The 21,541-nt window shown below is 39.7% G+C and overlaps 1 long non-coding RNA gene across 1 annotated transcript in view; it reads right to left on the minus strand.

Annotated features, from left to right (window-relative positions):
* Positions 1-1,922: 1,922 nt before the first annotated feature.
* The window catches only part of LOC116568899, a 45,681-nt gene continuing 26,062 nt past the window's right edge, over positions 1,923-21,541 (minus strand). The window contains exons 2-3 of the long non-coding RNA XR_004276774.1: positions 4,045-4,117; positions 1,923-2,041 (exon numbers count right to left, since the gene is read on the minus strand). This is a non-coding gene — a long non-coding RNA (uncharacterized LOC116568899). The remainder of the gene's footprint in view (positions 2,042-4,044; positions 4,118-21,541) is intronic.

Consider the following 21,541-nt stretch of genomic DNA (forward strand, 5'->3'; position numbering starts at 1 on the left):
TGAAACTCCACTTCTTAATATGCAAACGGCGGGAAATCACATAGATACTTGCGATTTTGCTGTATTCCTGAGGTCTATTAGTTGCTCCTCCCACCAACCTCCTGCCCACCCCCACCCCATCACTCCATCCTCCCCCACCCACCTCCTCTGCCACTTGGAACCAAGGTAATTTAAATGATTACAGTATTTGGAGCAAGGCTCTAAGGGACTGTTCAAAGTTAAGAATTGCAACGCTTAGAAACAACAGTTTGGTTCCACTCTTAACTCCCTGCAATAGAGCTGGAATTTTGCTTGCTTTTGATGGAGACTCAGCTTATAATAACTTTAATCACATAATATTTAACCATATTTGTTATACCAAAACACTTGGTAACACTTCATTTTGAGTGTCCCAGCATTATTAATTCATTTGGTATTCATTGTAATAACACAGATCATAATGAACTCATTTGGTATTCATGTGGATGTCTTAAGGACTTCCATAGGAATTCTATTGCATTTCAGCATTAATTAAACACACTCCCTAATTTCCTCAGGAAAACAGGAATATATTGTATTTCTGAAGTACTATGTCTTTCAAAAGCACATACACAGGACTGTTTATTAAGTTATACAAAGAATTATCTGTGCACGCCTTTATGAACATAACATTTTATATGAAGAACAGCTAACACCAAAATCAGTGTCTAGATTTTTGTGGATCATGATATTTTCTTAATATCGCCATTTCATGAATGCACAGAGAAGTAGTATTTACAATCACATTTCTTTGCAAAGGAGAAAGCAACCCTAATTTCCAGAATCTTAAAGATGGATAAGGTCTTTCTCTAAAGACAAATACACAAATAACAAATGCCCAGAGAATGAAAGCCATCTGAGCAGACGGAGCTTTGCTTAGGACCTTCCCGGCCGCACCCCCCACACACCCCTTCATTTCCCAAATCCCAGCGATGCCCATGGCTCGTGGACTTATATCTGCTATTGTGTATGCCACTTGTGTGATGTCATTTATTCAGCAAGGAAAAAATACCAGCCCTCATCAGCATCCTGAGATGGCAAACAAAGTGCCTTATCAAAGAATAGTACGAAACCGTTTTAAAGTGAGATCTCCTCCAACGTATTAACCTTCTATCACATCAACTTTTCTAAAGTTATACAGGCTCTTAATGTGTTCCTAAGAGAAGCTGATCCCCAACCCCATTTCTACCCCAGAGACCAATCGTGTTTCTCAGCCTCATCTGACCTTTTATATTAAAGAAAAATGACACAAGATTTGAGAGAATGTGAGATCCTGTCAAGAGTTTCAGCTTGAAACACCAGGGGGTTCCTATGTTAACAGGAGGGGGGTTTTGTTTGTTTATTTGATTTTGGTTTGTTTTTTGGTTTGCCACTTCTCTGGAAACTGAAATCAGGTAGCAGCGTTAGGAAGTAAACCCTTATGGGGAGCCACATTTTCCCCCCACTTGACTGCATGGTTTCCAGGTGGGTGGGAAGGGTGGTAGGGAGAATTATTTAAATCCTAAAGCATCTTAATGTGCCTTAAAATGGAAATCTCTAAATACCACTTGAACCTCGGCAACAATTGTTCGTTATTTCTCCGTTAGGACAGGCGCAGACAAATGTGGCTTAAAGTATGACATCTTTACCAGGGAAATACTTTTTCTCAATGCTGTGATGGACATGTCACAGTTCTAACACTTCTATAAGAATTACAATTTTAAAAATATTTTAAAATAACACTAGTATCGCACTGTTTCAGAACAGAAAAGGAAAAGGAGGACCCTGCAGTTAATGAAGACATCTATTTTTCCGGTACATTTAGATATAATGCCATTATTTTCAATGAAACCCCATGCAGTGAGAAGAGAGAATTCACTTCTCAATTCTAATGCAGTAGAGGAGACAGATCTGGTTTTCTTCTCTCATGGTTTGTAACTCCTGTTACATTTAATAGGAACTGTACATCAAGGCGTGGGGGAGAGACCGCCATTCCTGTTCCACAGCCTGGAGAATTACGGGCCATTCAGCATCTCCCTGACACCTGGATACAACAGGACAGGTTAAAAATGTTGCCTCCTATGGATTCTCGGCTTTTGTTCCTTTCAGCATTCAAGGCAGATCCTCCACGCACAAAAAGTACTTCAAAGGGATGCATTTATTTTTGTGTTTGTTTGTTTGTTTTCAGCTCTGCAGTTCTCTCCCTGAGAACAGTTCGTATTAATCTTTGCACTGAAATATTTTTAGTATGCCAAGGCCACTTACCTTGATGTCGCCTGTTTAATAGTGGTAAACTCTGTTTTGCCACTGGTGGCAAACAGTTTAACTAGAAACACAAAATTGCTGTCTGCTTAACCTCGCCCCCCCTGCACCACAACCCTGCAAGTGTCTCCTCCTTGTCTAAGAATAAGAAACTACCACTATAAAAATCTCTTCCTTTGAGCTGTCTCTAATGAAACTTCCTGATTCCACTTGTTTCCCTGAGCTTTCTCGGCAACAATTTATTCTTTCTTTCTAAACAGACCTTTAGGTATGTGAGGACGTTTGTAAATTATATGGTACCGGCAATATCATGAAATATCATGACTACAGTTTATAGGCAGATGAAGGGGGATGAGTTGTAACAAGAACAAATTACACAAAATACATTGGGGAGGAATGGGAGAGCATGGAGCCAGCAAAATTATTAAACTTTAAGAGGGGTACTTAATGAGGACACTAAATTAAGTGACCTCTCGAATGGACAGATATAGCCAATGAGATTCTCAGGAAATTATCTTCCATTATCTTACAAAGAAAGGAGGGGACACAGTATTGCAGGCCAAGATCGGAAAAATACAGGTGAACCAAATATTAGGATGTCAGGCAGTTCATTGAAAACAACTGCCTCTTTAGAATCTTCCTGAATGTACTGTATAAATTCATGTGCTGGTGAGAAGAACGTAATATATGGTTTTGGGCCAGACGTTTTAGGCCTAATTTTGCTTTTTGATAAGTATGTCTGGCCAAAAGCATAAAGGTGTATATTGTCTCTGTAATTAATACAAAGTTATGAAGAATATCAGGAACTGGAAAATCAGTCATGGGCTAGAGAGTCCCCGCTTCACCTGACTTAATCCTGTTGGTGAAATGGGGTGCTCATTCCAAATGACCACAGATGTGGCTGAATATAAATTAGAAAATACAGTCATATGTGTATGAATATGTGCATGTGTATGCATTTTGCTCATGGGTATCTTTTTTTTACTGAGGTAGAATTAACATGCAGTAAAATACACAAACCTTGCATGTTCAACTCAATGAATTATTGCTTATATATACCACCTTGTGACTACTACCCAGATAAGTATCTTCATGACCCAGAAAGTTCCCTCCTGCTCCTATCCAGTCCATACTTCCCCAGAGCTAACCACTCTTGACATGTCAGCAGAGATTAGTTTAGAGTGACTGTGAACTTATAAACATACACACATATATATGAAATCACAGATACATGCTCTCTTGTGTTTGGGATCTTCCAAACTCAAAATGATTTTTGCTTTGTCACCATCGTTGATTATTAAGGACTGAGAGGGTTGGGAAAAACAAGGTAAGTAACCATGAAAACATCCAACAGCCTCCTCTCTCCTTTCTTTCTTTATATTTATTTATTTTTTTTATTCTCTTCTACATCACTAGAACTCAGATGTCAGGAGTGCAGGTTCTGCCATCTCTCTGGCTTAGAATTTTAGCTCCCTCACTAACACCTATGTGAACTCGGGGACCTTAAAATTGCTAAGCCTTAGTTTTCTAATTAAAAATAATGGGATTAATAACTAATCCACATAGGTAGTTGTGAGGGCTAAGCCCACACCAAGTGCTCACTATAGTTTCTGGCCATTCAATGATAACATTAAGATCAGTCTACAAAATATTCTAAGTCAAAAAAAGAAGAGCTCTTTGTTGGGCTGCTCATGAAGAGAACAGACAGAAGGATTGTGACTTCTAGGCTTAGAAAACAATGGTTCTATTAAAAAAAAAAAAAAAATCAGCTCCAAACTGCCTTACCTCATCCAATTAGGGCAAATAAGGTTGCTGATAGGAGTTCTTTCCCAGGTACCTCTGTGTCATCATTAGTTATCTGTAAATAAAGGAAACACTACTGATAAAAATTTATTTACGTGGATTTCTACAATTACCAATGTGTATTTGAGACAACCACCAGAAAGAACGGATAGATTTTAGAATTAGGAGGAAACTTAAAAATCATTCAGTTTGCCCTCATTTTATAGAGGAGGAAACTGGAGGAAGTCAGGTGATTTACTAAAGATCAATGAATAAGTCAAGATTTCTGCCTCATACCCTGGGCAATGGTTCTCAAAGCTCTTAAAACATTAGCCACTGGGGGCACCTGGGTGCCTCAGTGGGTTGGGGCTTCTGCCTTCAGCTCAGGTCATGGTCCCAGGGCCCTGGGATAAAGCCCGGAACTGAATCAGGCTCTCTGCTCAGCGGGGAGCCTGCTTCCCTTCCTTTGTCTCTGTCTGCCTCTCTGCCTACTTGTGATCTCTGCCTATCAGATAAATAAATAAAATCTTAAAAAAAAAAATAGCTACAGCATCGTTAATGCTGATGGAGCTGGTTAGAAATGCCCATTTTCAGGCCACACCCAAGAGAAAAAGAAACTGGCTACCTTTCTGTCCCTTGAGAATCTGTGCTAGCAAGCCCTCCAGGTCGTTTTTACCTACTACCACTGGAACCTTGCTCTAGGGCTTTGTATTGTGTGGACTAGTGGAATCCACCTCACAGGAAAGCTGGTTAGAAATGTAGACTCACAGACCCCAGGTCTACTACATTCCACATTAATAAGATGCCCAGGTGACACGTATACCCATGAAACCTAGGAAGCCTTGATCTACATTAACAGCCAAGATCAGAACCATCTGAGCCTAAACTGTCTACCAGAATCTATGCTGCTTTCTGCCATCAGAGCCCACGGACCCTAGCGAGCCCCTTCCAGAGGATCTGCCAAAACAACTATATTAACACCCAAAATGAGTGAGTTCCTCCTGTGTGTCAGATCCTGTGCTAAGCAACCTTTGTGGAGACATTTATGCTTCCAAATCCTCTAATACAGAAATAATGATGTCCTTACTAATAGACTATTCCTCTATTAAGAAGAAGAACTTCAGAGTTCTTCCTCACCCAAGGTCATGCCATTAGTAGATGGATGAATTCAGGTAAAATCTTGGCTCTCCTGGACCTTTTCCACTACTCTGTTCTCCTGAGACTAAGTGGCACAGTAATTACCTAAACTGGGACATGTTTATCTTTCTGAAACCAGTTTTATTTTACAGAAATCATAAAAGGTCCAAGGGTGCCCATGGATACCTTGAATATTACTAGTGATCATTTTCTTTACACTTTTTATTTATTTGAGTCATCTCTACACCCAACATGGGGCTTGAATTCATGACCCCAAAGTCAAGAGTCGCATGCTCTTCTGACTGAGCCAGCCAGGCGGCCCCCCATTGAGTTTCTGAGAGATTAATGACAGCTCAAGGGGAGTAAGCCAGGCCAGTGCTTCTCAAACTCTGTGTAGTGAAGGATTATTCATTCCCCCTCCCACCCCCCGCCACCACAATCTGTCATATACCGATATTTTTGTAACATACAATAAAATGAACAGAAAAATAAGTTTAAAAGACACAAAACAGGCAAGACAACTTTTAAGAAGATTCAATAGATGTAAAGTTACACTGCCAAGTTGCTATAAAAATTTCTAAAGGCAGGCGCCGGGGTGCCTCAGCTGGTTAAGGAACTGCCTTAGGCTCAGGTCGATCCTGGAGTCCGGAATCGAGTCCCACATCAGGCTCCCTGATTACCAGGGAGTCATCTTCTCCCTCTGACCCGCTCCCCTCTCATACTCTCTCCCTCTCTCTCACTCTCATGCTCTCTCAAATAAAAAACCAAACCAAACAAAACAAAAAACCAATTAAAAAAAATTTCTAAATGCTTATTCTCTTTATCTGTATTATACTGTTACAGACCAGTAACAGTTTGCAGGCCCTTACGGTTCCAGAAGTACACTTTGAATAGCAAGAAACTAGGCAATCTACAAGTCAAAATTAAGCTATACTCCAGACCAGTTTTAAATAACACAAAATAGGTAAAGTGAATCCTAAGACTCTATTATTTCCATCCCCAGAAAGGTATGGAAGACCATTAATACTTTTTCTCAACTCAGCCCTACAAAAATTATTAACATTTCTATTTTGCAGCATTCATTCATTCATCCAATAAACACTTAATGACAATTGATTAGGGGCCAGATTCTTGGATTAAAAAGCTGATTAAGATCCAGTCCCTATTTTTAGGCACTCACATGGTCGTGGGTAATAATAATTCCTTTCTGTACATTGTGTATTTATCTCTCTATCCACAGGTCTATATGCTTCCTCTTAAAAAAAAAAAAAAAAAGAAAAAGAGTATGAAGTGACTTACTTCACAGGATAATGAGATAAGATAGAACCAATGAAAGTTTCATGTTGTATAGTTTTTTATTAGTATCTCATCCTAATCTTGCCTTTTTATACTGGTGGTGTAATTAAAATAGGTCTGTGTCCATTTTAAAAATGAAAAAACAGGTTCAGAGGGATCGCCTCATGTGCTCAAAACCATGCAGCTTATGCAGGGCAAAGCAGGGAATCAAATTCAGGTTCACTGCCTCCAAACCTAGTGCTCTGTTCACCGCACCCTCACCAGGGTTTGTTTTTTTGTTTTTTTATTTTTGCCTATGGTCCTTCATCCACTGTAATCCTTGGCTCTGCTTTGAATACCTGTCCATCCCCAAGGGTTATGATCTCATGACCTTCCTGGAGGTGACAAGGCTTTTATTTTACCTGGCCTTCCATCTACATTTCTGTAGCGTTAAGGGTCTTTTCTCTTTCTCAAATTCAGATTTAACTGATCTATGTCTTAGTCATTCTGGAGCTCATACTCTGCTGCATGCCAGCTCACCAAAAAAATTTAAACACATGTTTCTACCTATTGGTATCCAAAGGCGAGTTGTATTCTTTCTGTCTGGGGGAAGACCTACTTAAAATGAGGAAGGAGGGGAAGTTTGTCTTCATTACTTCTCTCTTGGTGTGGTGTCTTTATCTTCAAATCAATGACCTACGTGTGAATACCTTTGTTTTCATTCCCTTACTAAGGTATTTTCTCAGAGCATTCATTCATGTAAAGGTATAATGGCGGCTAGCCACACAAAGCATGTTTGCATTTTGTTTTCTTTACTATTGTATTGCCATAGCTCATGCCTCTCATGTGGTAAGTACTCAGTATTTATTGAATGAATATTAAATGAATTTGTTATTTGGTACAAAGAAACCTTTTTTTTAGCCCTAGAGGACTGGCAGAAACAGAAACAGAAACCAATATGTAAGTTTCCATCATTGGCACCATGTTCAGAGCTCTCGTGCTTTTTATTTCATTCATGCCTAACTCATTTCTCTCCTGACTGCTGGTCTGCAAATCTAGCCTCTGTACAACTGTCTGAATGATGGCTCTATAATGTAATTCATATGTGATTATGCCACTTCCTTGCCTTAAATGTTTTCTGTATCTTTCTATTGCCTTCTGTTTATATTCTAAAAAACTTCATCAGGTGATATTCAAGACATCAGCGGAAGCAGAAAGAGGTGACCAAGGGTGGGGTTATTTAGAAAATGCAACAGATAGAAATTGGGACCCAGCTGGATGAGGGGGTTGAGGAAGGCAGGCATTGGTAGTGATGTTAAACATTAAGGTGATGAGGAAGGTACTAGGAAAAAGCCCCACTGAGAAAAACCCATTTACGTGTCTGATCCTATTTTCCCACTCCCCTCTGCCTCTTCTCAAAATCTACAAAGCCCAGAGAAGTTCCCTGAGACTCAGCTTTCTGCATGATAAGGAAGTCAGGGGTGATAAAACATAATCTGATGTTAAAATATCACTGGGTTTCACACTGTGAGGGCAATGAGACCCTTAAAACTATGTGTACTATGTATTTTTTCTGTAAGAAGAGGGATGCATGGGAAGAAAAGTTACTCAGATGGTGTCTCATTTCTTTGTGGATGTTGGGCCAGTTTTAACTGGTCCAACCCAGAGCAATGGGTGGTGGAAGCTATCAAGAATAGAAGAAAAGTCCTGAAGGACTGTCTGCGGCCAAGGAAAAGGCACAGAGAAGTAGAAACTGTGGAGATGAAAGGCATATAATCTGGCATCAGGACCGGCTATGTCCTCTCTACCACTTATTAACTGGATGATCTTGGACAGTTAATTAACCTGTTACAGCTATAAAATGAAAATGATATTAGTATCTACCTCACAGACATATAAGTTAAATAAGATTTTTCTCAACACAATGCCTCCCTAAATGCCCAATCAATATCGACTATTACTATGATAATCACACTGCTCAACAATAGAAAAACCACAGTGGTCTCTATGGCATACAAGCAGGCTAACTTAAACTTCCAAAACACTTTGCCATCTAGAAACACTCATCTTCCAAGATTTCCACATGGGATTCGTGTTCAGTATGATCTTTGCCTCAAACTGATATAACGGAGAGAAAAAAGAAATAGTTAATATCCTTTTCAAACAGCTGGACCCTGGGATCATGGCCTGAGCCAAAGACAGATGCTTAACTGACTGAACCATCCAGGCACCCCGACAGATGTTTTCTGAAGCTCTGAGACAATGGCTTCATCTACAGAAGAGTGGGGGCCAGACAAGCTTGCATCAGAATCATTGTTAAATGCACATTTCTGGGCCTCAACCCAGATTCATGGATCTGGGGTGGGACCATTTGCAATTTTTAACAAGTTTCTAGAAGTGATGCCAATGATGCTGGTCTGGAACCACACTGTAAGAACCACTGCTATAGAACGGAGAGGTCATTCCCTAGCTAAAAAGAGTTTCAAAGTATAGGCTCTTCTGGATGAGATGTTAGTATTATTTTTAAAATGTCCTTTTCCTCTTAGAACACCCTCTATTTATGGGCACTAACATGTCAACCCACATCATCAACATATCCCTTTGCCCATTGTCCTCCTTGGCAGTTTAGTTGCCTCCATTTTTCTAGCATCCCTACTTCCCTTACAGAAATCTTGCCAACACATTTTTGGTTAGTGCTTTGGATGCTTTGTATTGTTTTTCTTGCTATGTCATATTAGAAGTTCTGCATGTTTTATAACTGAATCTTCCTTTTGCTTTTGCCTTTGACCTAACAGTTCCCCCCAGAAGTCCTTGCCCATTTTCTTATGTACAGAACATAAATATTCCTCACAGAGCTAACTGGAATGGTATACTTCATCAGCATTCACTTACCACCTAGCACACATATATTTTTAATCAAAAGGAAAACTGAAAAAGAAACTACCAGCACTCACACTGATCATTTAGGTTATGTGTAAGGAACTGACTTCTTTAGCAAGTGTGATAAAGATTTTGCTACTGACTTTGCTTCTATCAAGGGATACTTGGACTGAAAACCTACTGAAATTTTTTACTTTTTATATTTTGGTTTTTATGTAAATCTTCAGTTAGACTCTGCTATGGCCCAGTTAAATACTGATTTGCAATAATATCCCAGTGAGATCCCCCATTGTGTCCAATTTTGTCTTTTAATTTTTAGAATGGCCAAATACAATTTTTAAAATATTGCTCAAGTAGAAATATACAGCCAGTAATAAGAATCCTAGTCAATCTGCCTGCCTCTCTGTCTGACTGTGTTCGCTCTCGCTGACAAGTAAGTAAAAAAAAAAAAAAAAAAGAATCCTAGTCAAGTTTTTGCTTTAACTTGATTTTGCTCTCTCCTTTCAGTCAAGAAGAGGAAATGGGTACTTTCATTTTACTTACTACAATTGATGGTCTTTTTTACAACTGTGAAAAAATGAACAGCTTGCCATATTCATCAAAGAGAAATCATGGTGCCTGTGTGTTTGTGTGTGTGTTTGCGTGTGTCGTTAAAAAATGCTGCATCTGCGCTACGTGCTACTTAACCACAATGACGGTGACTAGCATATAATAAAGATTACATTAATTTGTGCTCTGCTTCAGAAAAGTGAGCATTTAAGTCAGCTCTACCGATTCAAAGAATAGGTCTCTTTCCTAAGAAGGCAAAGAACGGAAAAATAAAAACTCAACTCCAAAGGAGAATTAGCACAGAGGATGATCAGGTAAACTGGTTAAAAGACAAGCATAAATGTCCTATCTCTTAGCTAAATGTCCAGACAGGTGGTTTTATCCAGTCACTATACTTTGAGTAACCACACTCAGGAATAAAGACAATGCGAACTGCATAGCCCTTTACAAAATGTGGAAAAGGTGGGGGAGGATTAAGCAAAGATAACTCAGCAGAGAGAGGGTTTGGCTGGAAAAAAAGGAAAGGAAGAAAAGTTTCAAATTCCCCTTTCCTCCTTTTGGCTTATGCTTCAGATCCCTCGTGAATGAATTTGCCACCCGTACAATTTGAAAATTTTTTTTTCCACGGGTATTAAGCCATTTCAGATTATCTCAGGCATCAAACTGAGTTCAAATATTCTAAATAAGAAGATTTTCACATTTAAAAATGCTTTCCAAATGGTTGTCTTAAAAAAACATAAGGATTCCCCCATATTTTATAATATCTAGGAGCATTTTTTTAAAAAGATTTATTTTATTTGACAAAGATCACAAACAGGCAGAGAGGCAGGCAGAGAGGAGGAGGAAGCAGGCTCCCCCCTGAGCAGAGAGCCCAATGCGGGGCTCATTCCCAGGACCCCAGGATCATGACCCGAGCTGAAGGCAGAGGCCTTAACCCACTGAGCCACCCAGGCACCCCTCTGGGAGCATATTTTAACCTGTAAGTTTGGTCAAGATCGATTTTAGTGATACACTCTTTGATAAGAAATAGGACAGTTCCAGCACGCTTGTTTTCGTGGTAGAATAAACTGGTATAAATCTATGGAGAGTGGTTTATAGTAGGCATTAAGAAAAAACTGGATATATTAACATATAAATTTAAAAAAAAAGAGGAAAAAAAAGAAAGAGTTGAGCCTAATCTCTGTCTCCTATTCTGAGAGTCTAGATACCTATCACAATAGTCCTTAATAAAATCTTCCTTACTATTTAAAAAAATAAAAAAAGAAAAGAAAAAAGTGATATAACCTTTGACCTAGCAATTCCTCTTTATGCATCTAAGCTATATATACAGTTTCACATGTGTGCAAAGATACGTGTTCCAATGATATTCACTGAAATGTCATTTGTAATATTTATCACTTTGCTACTGATTATAAATTGTTTTACCCATCCAAAGGAATACTATGCAGCTTTTAAAACAAACTCCATATATGTTGATACAGAATGATCTCAAAGAGATATTCAACTAAAAAAAACAAAACCTGCATGTTTATATTTGGTTTACATATAATACCTCTGAAAGGATATAGAAGCAGGTGGTACACGTGGTTGGATCAAGGAAGGTGTTAGGGAAGGCAGGGAGCCCGAGGTGGGGTGGGGGAGATCTTGCACCATTCTCTTTGGGGTGTTTTGAATATAATATTCCAAGCATCTATTTCCTATTCAAAATGAATTAAAAATTTTATTTTGTTAGATTTTATTTATTTTGAGAGAGAAAGAGAGGGACAGGGAGATCATGAGCAGGGAAAGGAGCAGAGGAAGAGGGAAAGAGAAAATACCAAGCAGATGCCCGCTGAGTGTGGAGGAGCACACACCAGCTTTGATCTCATGACCCTGAGATCATGACCTAAGCCAAAACCAAGAGTCTGTTGCTGAACTGACTGAATCATCCAGGTGCTCCATCAAAATGAATTAAAAATTTTAAAAGCTCATGGAACCTCAAGTCACAAAGAAACCTGAAAGTGGATTAAACCAACTTATTTCAATGATTTCAGTAAACTAAGAAGTGAAAGTCTAAATCTTTTACTTATCATTAAATCACTTACTGTTATTAATTGATTACATAGAGAATGCAGAAGTCTTACCCTAGGCCAGGCAAAATCAGGGCTGAGAGGTATTTCCTTCTAATGGCACATTTCTCAAACATACATTTGAAGAACTAAAATGGACCCAGTCTGCTTTTCCTGACATGCTTAGTAAGTCTGAAGTCTGTCTGTGTAAGGTAAAATAAAGGAAGCTTTGTAGCCATCATTAAATGTCCTCATTCTAAGATTTATGGCCATAATTGTGACAGAGCAAATGATTTTTTTTTCCTGGCAGCAAAAATAGTCTTAAAAAGACTAGGTATTGTTTTTTCTTTTCCAAGCAAAGTATAGATACCCCCCAAATTACATGGTGTCACAGAGCATGCCATACTTCAAAAAAAATGATGCCCTACCTCTTCAATTTTATTAAGAAAAGTACACAGTTAACTCTTTCTGTCTCTGATGAACTTTGTTATAGAACAACATTCAGTTGGAAAGTGTTTTCTGAAACTGACTCATTTTGTAGTTAAGTAGATTCTGAAGTAAAACAGGAACGTCATATCAATAGATATAAATCCTACAACTGTGGCTGACCATTTCAAGGTTTTTTATGTAATTACTGGTGGAGGGAACAATAAGAAATGTAGAGGCTTTCTACTCTACTGAATAACTGACAAGTTGGTTATTGATGAACTAAAGGCAGGGGCCATGCCATTTTCTGCATTCCTATTTGCACACACTAACATTGTGGGGTCCATGCTTCTCACTCACTCACTGATTAGGAATCCATCTTCTTTATTTGGTCAATCAGTCACCAGCCACTGATGTTACTGCTAGGTGCTGGGAGATCCAGAAGTTATAAGGCAGAGCTTCTGTCCTCCAAGAACTTAGAGGTGAGTGAGAAAGGATGGGTGGGGGGGGCTTTGGAATGAACACAGAAAGAGATAAATGTAACGCCATGTAGTAAGTATGATAAGAGAGAAAAACCCTTCGGAGCCCGGAGGAAAGTCATCTAAATCCTCTTGAAGTATGCATGGATTTGCATGTCTAGAGAAGGTGGAGTGGAGAGGATCCAAAAAAATTATCAGGAAGCTGTGATAGTTGAAGAGTTTCAATGATATATGGAGGTTTGCCGGGGGGGGGGGGGGGGGGGGGGGGGGGGGGGGGGGTGTAAGGGAGAAGCACAAACAAAATTGTAGGGGGAGAATACAGCTCTAAAAGGATACAGAGTTAAGAAATACCAAGGTGAGAGCAGGAGTGGAGATAGCTTCAAGCAGTTCAGGACATATAGTGAAAGGCAGAAGGGAAAAGGTAGGTATGAGATGGAAGCAGGGTCCATTCAGGAGATTTCCAGCAGACAAGATGATGGAATAAGGTTGAGCCATGAGAAAAATGCAGTAAGAATCCCACACATGGTTCCCTGGAAATCTACTTACTTCAGGAACAGCAAATACACCTCTAGATGCTAACTATACAATTTGGGTTAGGAGGGGACAGCTAACATAATAAATTGAGACGATGATAACAATCAGGTTGCTTTGCTCATTAACTGGAACTTTAGAAAAGAAGAATATTTCCTTGGTAGAAACTATTGATTGGGGTGCCTGGGTGGCTCAGTGGGTTAAGCCGCTGCCTTCGGCTCAGGTCATGATCTCAGGGTCCTGGGATCGAGTCCCGCATCGGGCTCTCTGCTCAGCAGGGAGTCTGCTTCCTCCTCTCTCTCTCTCTGCCTGCCTCTCTGCCTACTTGTGATCTCTCTCTGTCAAATAAATAAATAAAATCTTTAAAAAAAAAAAAAAAAAAAAGAAACTATTGATTGTGTGGAATTGGCTACCACCCCCACAGTGTGCATCTGGCCAGCAGAGTTCACAGAAATGTCATCGGTCTGAAGTCTGAGGGTGTTATCACTAGATAATGATTTTCATTTGGCAACCCTCCAAAATATCTGGATTTTTCAAATAAAAAAAATTGAGCAAACTGTAAGTGGGAAAATTCCTTATTAATACTAAAAGTAATTGTGATAAGGGTAGGATAAAATGACATGAAGGGAACATGTATTTGTGCTTTTGATGTACTTTTTTAATTGTGGTAATATATATTCTGGTAAAACTTCCTGCAGCCTCTGTCTAAAGCAAGGTAACTTGGGCTTCCTTACAGCATGGTGGCTTTAAGATTCCAAGAGAGCACAAACTCAGGCTGTCTAAGGCCCAGGACAGACTTTCCGCTGGTCTTCATTGGTCAAAGCAAGTCACAAGGTGAGTCCAAGACAAGGGTCAGGGAAGTCAACTCCACCTCTTGGTAGAACAAGAGTGACAAAGACTTTGAGGCCATCTTCAATCTACCACAGTATTTATGTTCAAAAGTATGAATTTATGTACCTAAAAATAAAACAAAACAAACAGAAAACCACTTTCTATATCAGGTTGTCTGCAAGGATCACATGCTATTCTCAGTTTCTTCAATAAAATGATCTTTCCATCATGCTGAGGGTCGAGGGATATGGTGAGGTGGTAGCTTACTGGCATGTACTGTCAAAATGGGCATGTTTATTTTTCTCATTTTAAGCTTCCTGATGATACTGTTGTCTTTGTTTTCTATCTTCTGCTAGGTAGACAGTTATTCACCTATTGTATTTTTTTGCAGTTACTGGGAAGGCAGAAATTTTGAATTATATAGTGACCTATATTAAATTAATCCTGAAACCTCTGTTTCTCTCATTCTTGAGGTCATAAAAAATACATTTTGATTCAACATCCTCACATATGTTTAAGACCTTAGTGGTCTCTTACTTTTCTGTGGCCTGTCAGAACTCCAATTCCAAATTTTTACTTCATTTAAGGTTATAAACCCAGCTTACCTTTATACATCATTTTTTAAAAAGATTTTATTTATTTATTTGACAGACAGAGATCACAAGTAGGCAGAGAGGCAGGCAGAAGAGAGGAGGAAGCAGGCTCCCCGCTGAGCAGAGAGCCCGATGCAGGGCTTGATCCCAGGACCCTGAGATCATGACCTGAGCCAAAGGCAGAGGCTTTAACCCACTGAGCCACCCAGGTGCCCCTATACATCATTTTTAAAAGATTTTATTTATTGATTTGAGAGAGAGTGAGGGCTAGAGAGAGAAAGAGAGCACACGCAGTGGGAGAGGGAGAGAGAGAAGCAGACTCCCCGCTGAGCAGGGAGCCTGATGCAGGGCTCGATCCCAGGACCCTGGGACCATGACCGGAGCAGAAGACAGACACTTAATCAACTAAGCCACCCAGGTGCCCCTATACTATATTTTCAATTACTTGAATCTCCTGTTTCAATAATAGTTCTAGGTTTCTCACTGAAGTCTGTGATTACAACAGTTTAATTTTCTAAATTTTACATTGGTTTCAAAGAATTCTTCCAGTCTTTTACACTTGATGCTGCATTCTTGTATTGTTTGTTTGCTTATTCATTTATTTAGGTCAGCTGGATTCACCTTCAGGTATCCTTCTTGGGAAGGACATATACGGTTATGTCCTTTAACCCTTGACTGACTGTCTGCACAGCCATGCCATCAGAGTTCATATAAAATTCTTGCTTTCCAACCTTTTATAGCTTAAAATTCTATAGATATTAATTTTTTCTTCCTTTCAATCATGTTAAAAAAGAGAAATTTGAGTGTTCTTATTGTTGCTTCTTTCTGAAAATAATACATCCTTCTTGAACTTAGGTTTTAAAAATTATTAGTGTTTATTTAGATACAGGTCCTTTTTATAATTTTGCCTAGATTCTGATAAGTCCCTTTGAGTTGTGATTTTATTTCAACTCAAGAAAATGTCTTCTAATACATTTTGACTATCATTTCACAAGTATCACTCTGGTTTTTGCATTTGGAAAATTATTATGTGTCTGATCTAAAATCTCTGTCTTCCACATTTTTTCTCATCTCTCTTACTTCTTTGCATTTTTTACTCTGCTTCTGGGAGAATAACTCCCAAACACACTGTAGTGTGTCCTCCACAGTATGAATTCAGATTTGAAAATTTTTTATGCTATCTATAAACAACATCAAAGCAAATTTATACTTTCCATACTAATTTGAAGGGATACAGCACCCTGATGTTTACAGCAGCATTATCAACAATAGCCAAATTATGAAAAGAGCCCAAATATCCTTTGACTGATGAATGGATAAAGAAGATGTGGGGGGTGTGTGTGTGTGTGTTCAGCCATTAAAAAAAAAAAAGAGATCTTGCCATTTGCAACAATGTGGGTGGAGCTACAGAGTATTATGCTAAGTGAAATAAGTCAGTCAGAGAAAGATAAATATTATATGGTCTCATGTATACATGGAATTTAAGAAACAAAACAAATGATCATAGGAGGAAAAAAAAGAGAGGTAAACTGAGAAAAAGACTCTCAGCTACGGAGAACAAAGTGATGGCTAACAGAGGGGAGGTGAGGGTCGGGGGATGCATGAAAGAGGTGACAGGGATGAAGAGGTGTACTTTTTGTGATGAGCATCAGGTGTTGTATGGAGTTACTGAATCACTATATTGTACACCTGAAACTAATTATACTGTATGTTAATTAACTGGGATTTAAGTAAAAGCTAAAAAATATTTACACTTTTCCATCACTATTGTGATTTTTTTCTACTTGCACTATTTTCTTATTTTAGCTATATTTGTAGCTCTGACTTTACCACAACTTGATTTTTCCTGAGGATGCCTGCTTTTTTTCAGAGATTTTTTTTTTCTTTTTGAATTCTTTTGAGGGATTGAATAAGAATCATCTCTCATTTTTACCACCTTATTATGTGATACGTCAAGCTCTTCTTCTGCATCTTTGGGGGCAATATCCTCCTTCCCTTAAGTGGCAATATTGATTCACCTTCTTTTCCACAAAAATGATTTGCCAGATTACTAAACTGCAGCAAGAGAAAATAAAGTAGAGGCAGAAAAAGGAAAAACAAGGACAAAGACCGTAAACCGATCTAAGGGTAAAGCTATATAAAATGACTACCCCAAAGGCCCATGTTCATCTTGGTATGAGTACGCTCCTATTTGGACCATCCCTATAAGCAACAAATGGCAATACACCAGACACTACCCATAAACAGAAATGAACAAAGATTAGAAGATACTCAGTTCCTCCAGACACGAAGGACGAGGAAGAAATTATCCTGAAGGTCCCACATACATGGTACTATGCACCATAATGACCAATGTCCTCAACAGTATCTGGAAGGGTAGTACATGACCAGTGATATGAGCCTACTGACATGGGCTAACCACTTCATGCCAAAGGCAGTTCAAGTACAGAGATTGTGCTCTTTGGCAATTATATGGAGTATGATTGCTCTCTGCTCACAACTAAATTTAGAATTATACCTTTAGAAGCTCTAACCACGAATATGGTTGACATTATGAAATTACTGGCATCTAGCAAAAAACACAGGACCGCAGAAAAAGGGCACTTTAAAACTATTCTATCTTTATGAGCAGAATGAAGCCTCTTCTTAGAAAATAATTTACACCTATTTTAATGTATAGAGAAGTGGGACCAGAAGCCTCAAAATTCTACTTCTAGATCTTAGCTAAAACAATATTAGCACGGAAATCCTTAATGCAGGTAGGTGTACTCCAGTACTCAAGTGAAGCCATAAGACCAGTTCAATTGAACACATTGCTTTGAGCAAGGCTATCTCCTCATGTGTCCTATACAAAAAATTGCTGCCTAAATAGATATAAAGCAACTAAGTAAATAAAACAGAGAGTATGATAAAAAATACTTCAGTATTTTTAGTTGTCTACTTTAGTTGGCTTTAAACTAATCGAGAGCCATTTAGAGAAAGGATCAGAGAGGAGAGCCTGAAGTCCATTAGGGAGACACCTTGATCATGGCAATGAGGTCGTTCTTATCTTTTGTATATTTGAAAACTCTTTACCTTTTCCAACAGGACATTCTCCCCGAACATACTAGACAACAGCTGAAATGGCTCCCTAAATCTTTGCAGAGCTTTTGGGAGTCTCTTTTTCCTCTAACTTCGGGTTCTCCTATCTGAAACACCAGAAATATCACAAGAACCCACTGGTTAGATCGTTAGCCTCTAAGTATTCGTACACTTTCTGGTTCTGTGTTCTTGGGTCTGTTTTCTTCAGACAGATCCCAAGATCATTTGTGAAAAAGTTTTTTTTCCAAACTGCTTCAAGAAGCCTATTTGTCAATAGGCAAGACTGTCTCTCCTGAAGATTTGAAGCCATGATAATCCTGACTGGAAGAAGTCAATGGGAAAATCATCCCATGTACTTTCCCCACAGGGGACAATGAAAGACAGAGGTAGGGAGGGAGAGAGGGAGGGGGAGAGAAGAAGATATAATAGTGGACAAGGATTAAGTATACTTGTGTTTGAAGTACTTCACTGTGCTTGAAGGCTCAGTGGGTTAAGCCGCTGCCTTCGGCTCGGGTCATGATCTCAGGGTCCTGGGATCGAGTCCCGCATCGGGCTCTCTGCTCAGCAGGGAGTCTGCTTCCTCCTCTCTCTCTCTCTGCCTGCCTCTCTGCCTACTTGTGATCTCTCTCTGTCAAATAAATAAATAAAATCTTAAAAAAAAAAAAAATCTTAAAGGACACTGTGCCACCCAAGGTAGCAGGAGCAATAGGGTTAAGCTCACAGACTGAGTATAAGGCTTCCCCTACAGGCAGCTTCCTGGAGACTCTATAAAGCTAACAGCAAAGGGGTAGTTTCCCCAAGAGGGAAGCCTAATACTATTTCCCGCCGCAAGGCTCCCAGTTTGCACCTTTGAGAAATCCTTAGCTATATACGAGCACCATGATTCCACTATAGCTAACCTCGTAATAAATAAAACACCTATTTGTTTCCCCTGTTAGAATGGGGTGTGTGTGTGTGTGTGTGTGTGTGTGCGCGCGCACGTGTGTGTGTGGTAGAGGATAAAATAAAATCAGCTGATTTTTCATACCTTTTCAATTGTCAATGCAAAATATGGTAGAAGGCATCTAAAGGTAATCCAATTATCCCTTTCCCTCTCCAATGGGAAGATTGTTCCCGTGTAACCCGACCCTTGCGACAAAATGCGAATGAAATGGTACACTTTAAGGAGGCATCTTCTTCATCAGCCTGTGAGTACATGCCGGGGCTGATGAGGACCTCAGCGCTGAGGCCGCTCCCACATCGAGGGTGCTTGCTGCTTCAGGGTGTATTTCAACACTGTGAACGTGGTTCCTATTACGTGACAAGATGACAAATACCATCCAATGAACCACAACACATAAAAGGGAAAAATAACATTTTCTCACCTTGGGAGGGCTTGAAGGGTCCATCTAGCTGCAGACACCAGCTTATATTATTTTGCCAACAAGGTTTCAACCCGGAGTTGGGTTTAAAGAGCAGAATTTTAAAGGAGGAGGAGGCTGAAATAAAATGAGGTTTTCTCATGAAGCCAGCCTGGGGCACAGGAGATGAACAGTGATAAAATATTCAAAAGCTAACTTTCTAAATGAGGCTTCTCGGTTCCCCCTTCTTTAAGTGTATTTCCATAGATGCATGGGTGGAAACCTTTTCTGCAGCCAGAGTAGCTCTCAAAATAAGAGAAAGTCAAGGAGTGTTCTAACAAATAGGTCTTCAAATGTCTGTCTCTCAGTCCAAACTGTACCTGGGCATCACTTACAGGCAGATCTTTTTTTTTTTTTTTTTTATTGTTTCTCCAGGCTGCTACCAGATAAAAACTTAACCATCGTCATGATCAATAGTCATTTTGTGAGTTGGCTCCACTCACCGATGCAGGCTTGCACCGCAAATCTGTGGTCCATCAATCGAGCCCCTTCAGCATGCAAGCTTGACTGAGTAAGTGGGTTTTTCACAGCCTGATCAAACAAATAGCATCCAGAATGCTATTTTCTCCCATTTGGAGTTTGTTTAAGCTCAACAAGTGCCAAGGGAATATAATGGACCAAGTGGTAGCAAAATCAGCTACGGGAGGAATGCCTCCTTTGAAGTCCCTGTTCTTAGAAGGGGATAATATGGGATATTTGTAAACTTCAGAATAAATCTGGGGGGACAGGGCTGGTCAAATTGTATTCTGACAAAAACTCAGTACTACTTAGCAACTGTGATTTTAAAAATGCACTACTTTAGCTCCAAGGCCAGCTCTACCTCTGAGACTAATTTACAGCAGAGTAATATTCGTATTGCAGAATGATTAGATCTCAGCTGCATGGAGAGACAAGGGGTGACACTGAGCTCTGGAGGTCCCATTTTGTGATCCACGGGTAAAAGGAAATTCATGTAAGGCCAGGAGAAAAGGTTCATATTTCAGAGTGTTGGGTTTTGCCTCTATAATTATGGCAAATTCACCCATTTTCAGAGCTTTCTCTATATAGGTTTTACGTTTTTGGTTACTTCTTTGTGATTGCTTATTGAAACCTATGAAATAGTTTGGAATTCTAAGTACAGAGAAGCACTAATTTAGTGCACAGGTTCCAGGCTGCACAAATTGATACCCTGCATTTGCCTGTCGTTTTTTGACCTTGGATGAGTTACTCAACCTCTCTGAACCTCAGTGTTTGCAGCTGTAAAAAGGATCATAACAGCAGGGCCACAGAGGAGCGCTGTGACAGTGAAATGAACTGACACATGCACAGCTCTCAGCACGGCACCTGCTGTGTCAGCATCATCTAGGAAACGATAATCCCTGTGAGATGGGACAAAAGTAACCTTGAGGAATCTAGTGCTTGCTGAAGATGTGCTTCTCCCACGTGAATTAAGTAAAAACAACCTAATGGTCCAATTGCCCAATGCCACATTTTCCCCATGCTTGCCTTTCCTTGTTACTTTTCTATCATCCACCATTGCATCGATCTCCACACAACCCAGGGCAGGACGGTTCTGTAAGAGGAAGAGCAGCACGGGGAGCTGGTGGGGTCCCCTGAAGATGAGGAGAGTGAACAGATGAATCAAAAGAAACTTGTTAGCTGGCTCAGTGTAGAATGCTCAGGAAATGCTCAGATGGTGTACGCTGTTGTTTGCTAAAATACATTTTTTTCTATTATGTGAGATATCAATTATTAATTTCTTGGCCATGATTAATACGGTGCATCAAGGGATGAGGACAGGCATGTGCCTGCATCAGCCTTACTCCCCACACATGCACACCCATGCATGTGTGCACACACATGCCCAGAATTTCCCTCTGACATTAGTCTCCTTACATTTATAATAAATTCTGCCCTCAATTCTGCGGGACATTGCTGGCCAAAGGACACAGTTGCTAGGTAAGTGTCTGAGGCAGTGACAGTAGCCCCTGGACTCAAACCCCGACTTGCTGGTGCTCTGCCGTCTTCTGTGAAGGAAAGAACACGTCCTCTGCATCAGTGATTGAAAAAACTTCAAAGAAGGGGTTGGTTAAAAATGAGCATTTTAGTAAAAAATACTTGCTATTCCTCTGTCACTACTCAAGATAGGAAGATGTGGAGTCAATTTAGTGAGCTTCAACTGCAGCTGACTTTGGAAGGAATAATATACTCGTGTCTCTTCGGATGCATATCGAATAGGGAGCTTTTCCCATGGCTGGGATGGTGCAGAATGCAGCCTGGTCAGATTTCCA

Source organism: Mustela erminea, chromosome 11, assembly GCF_009829155.1.
Source record: "Mustela erminea isolate mMusErm1 chromosome 11, mMusErm1.Pri, whole genome shotgun sequence".
Classification (NCBI taxonomy): Eukaryota; Metazoa; Chordata; class Mammalia; order Carnivora; family Mustelidae; genus Mustela; species Mustela erminea.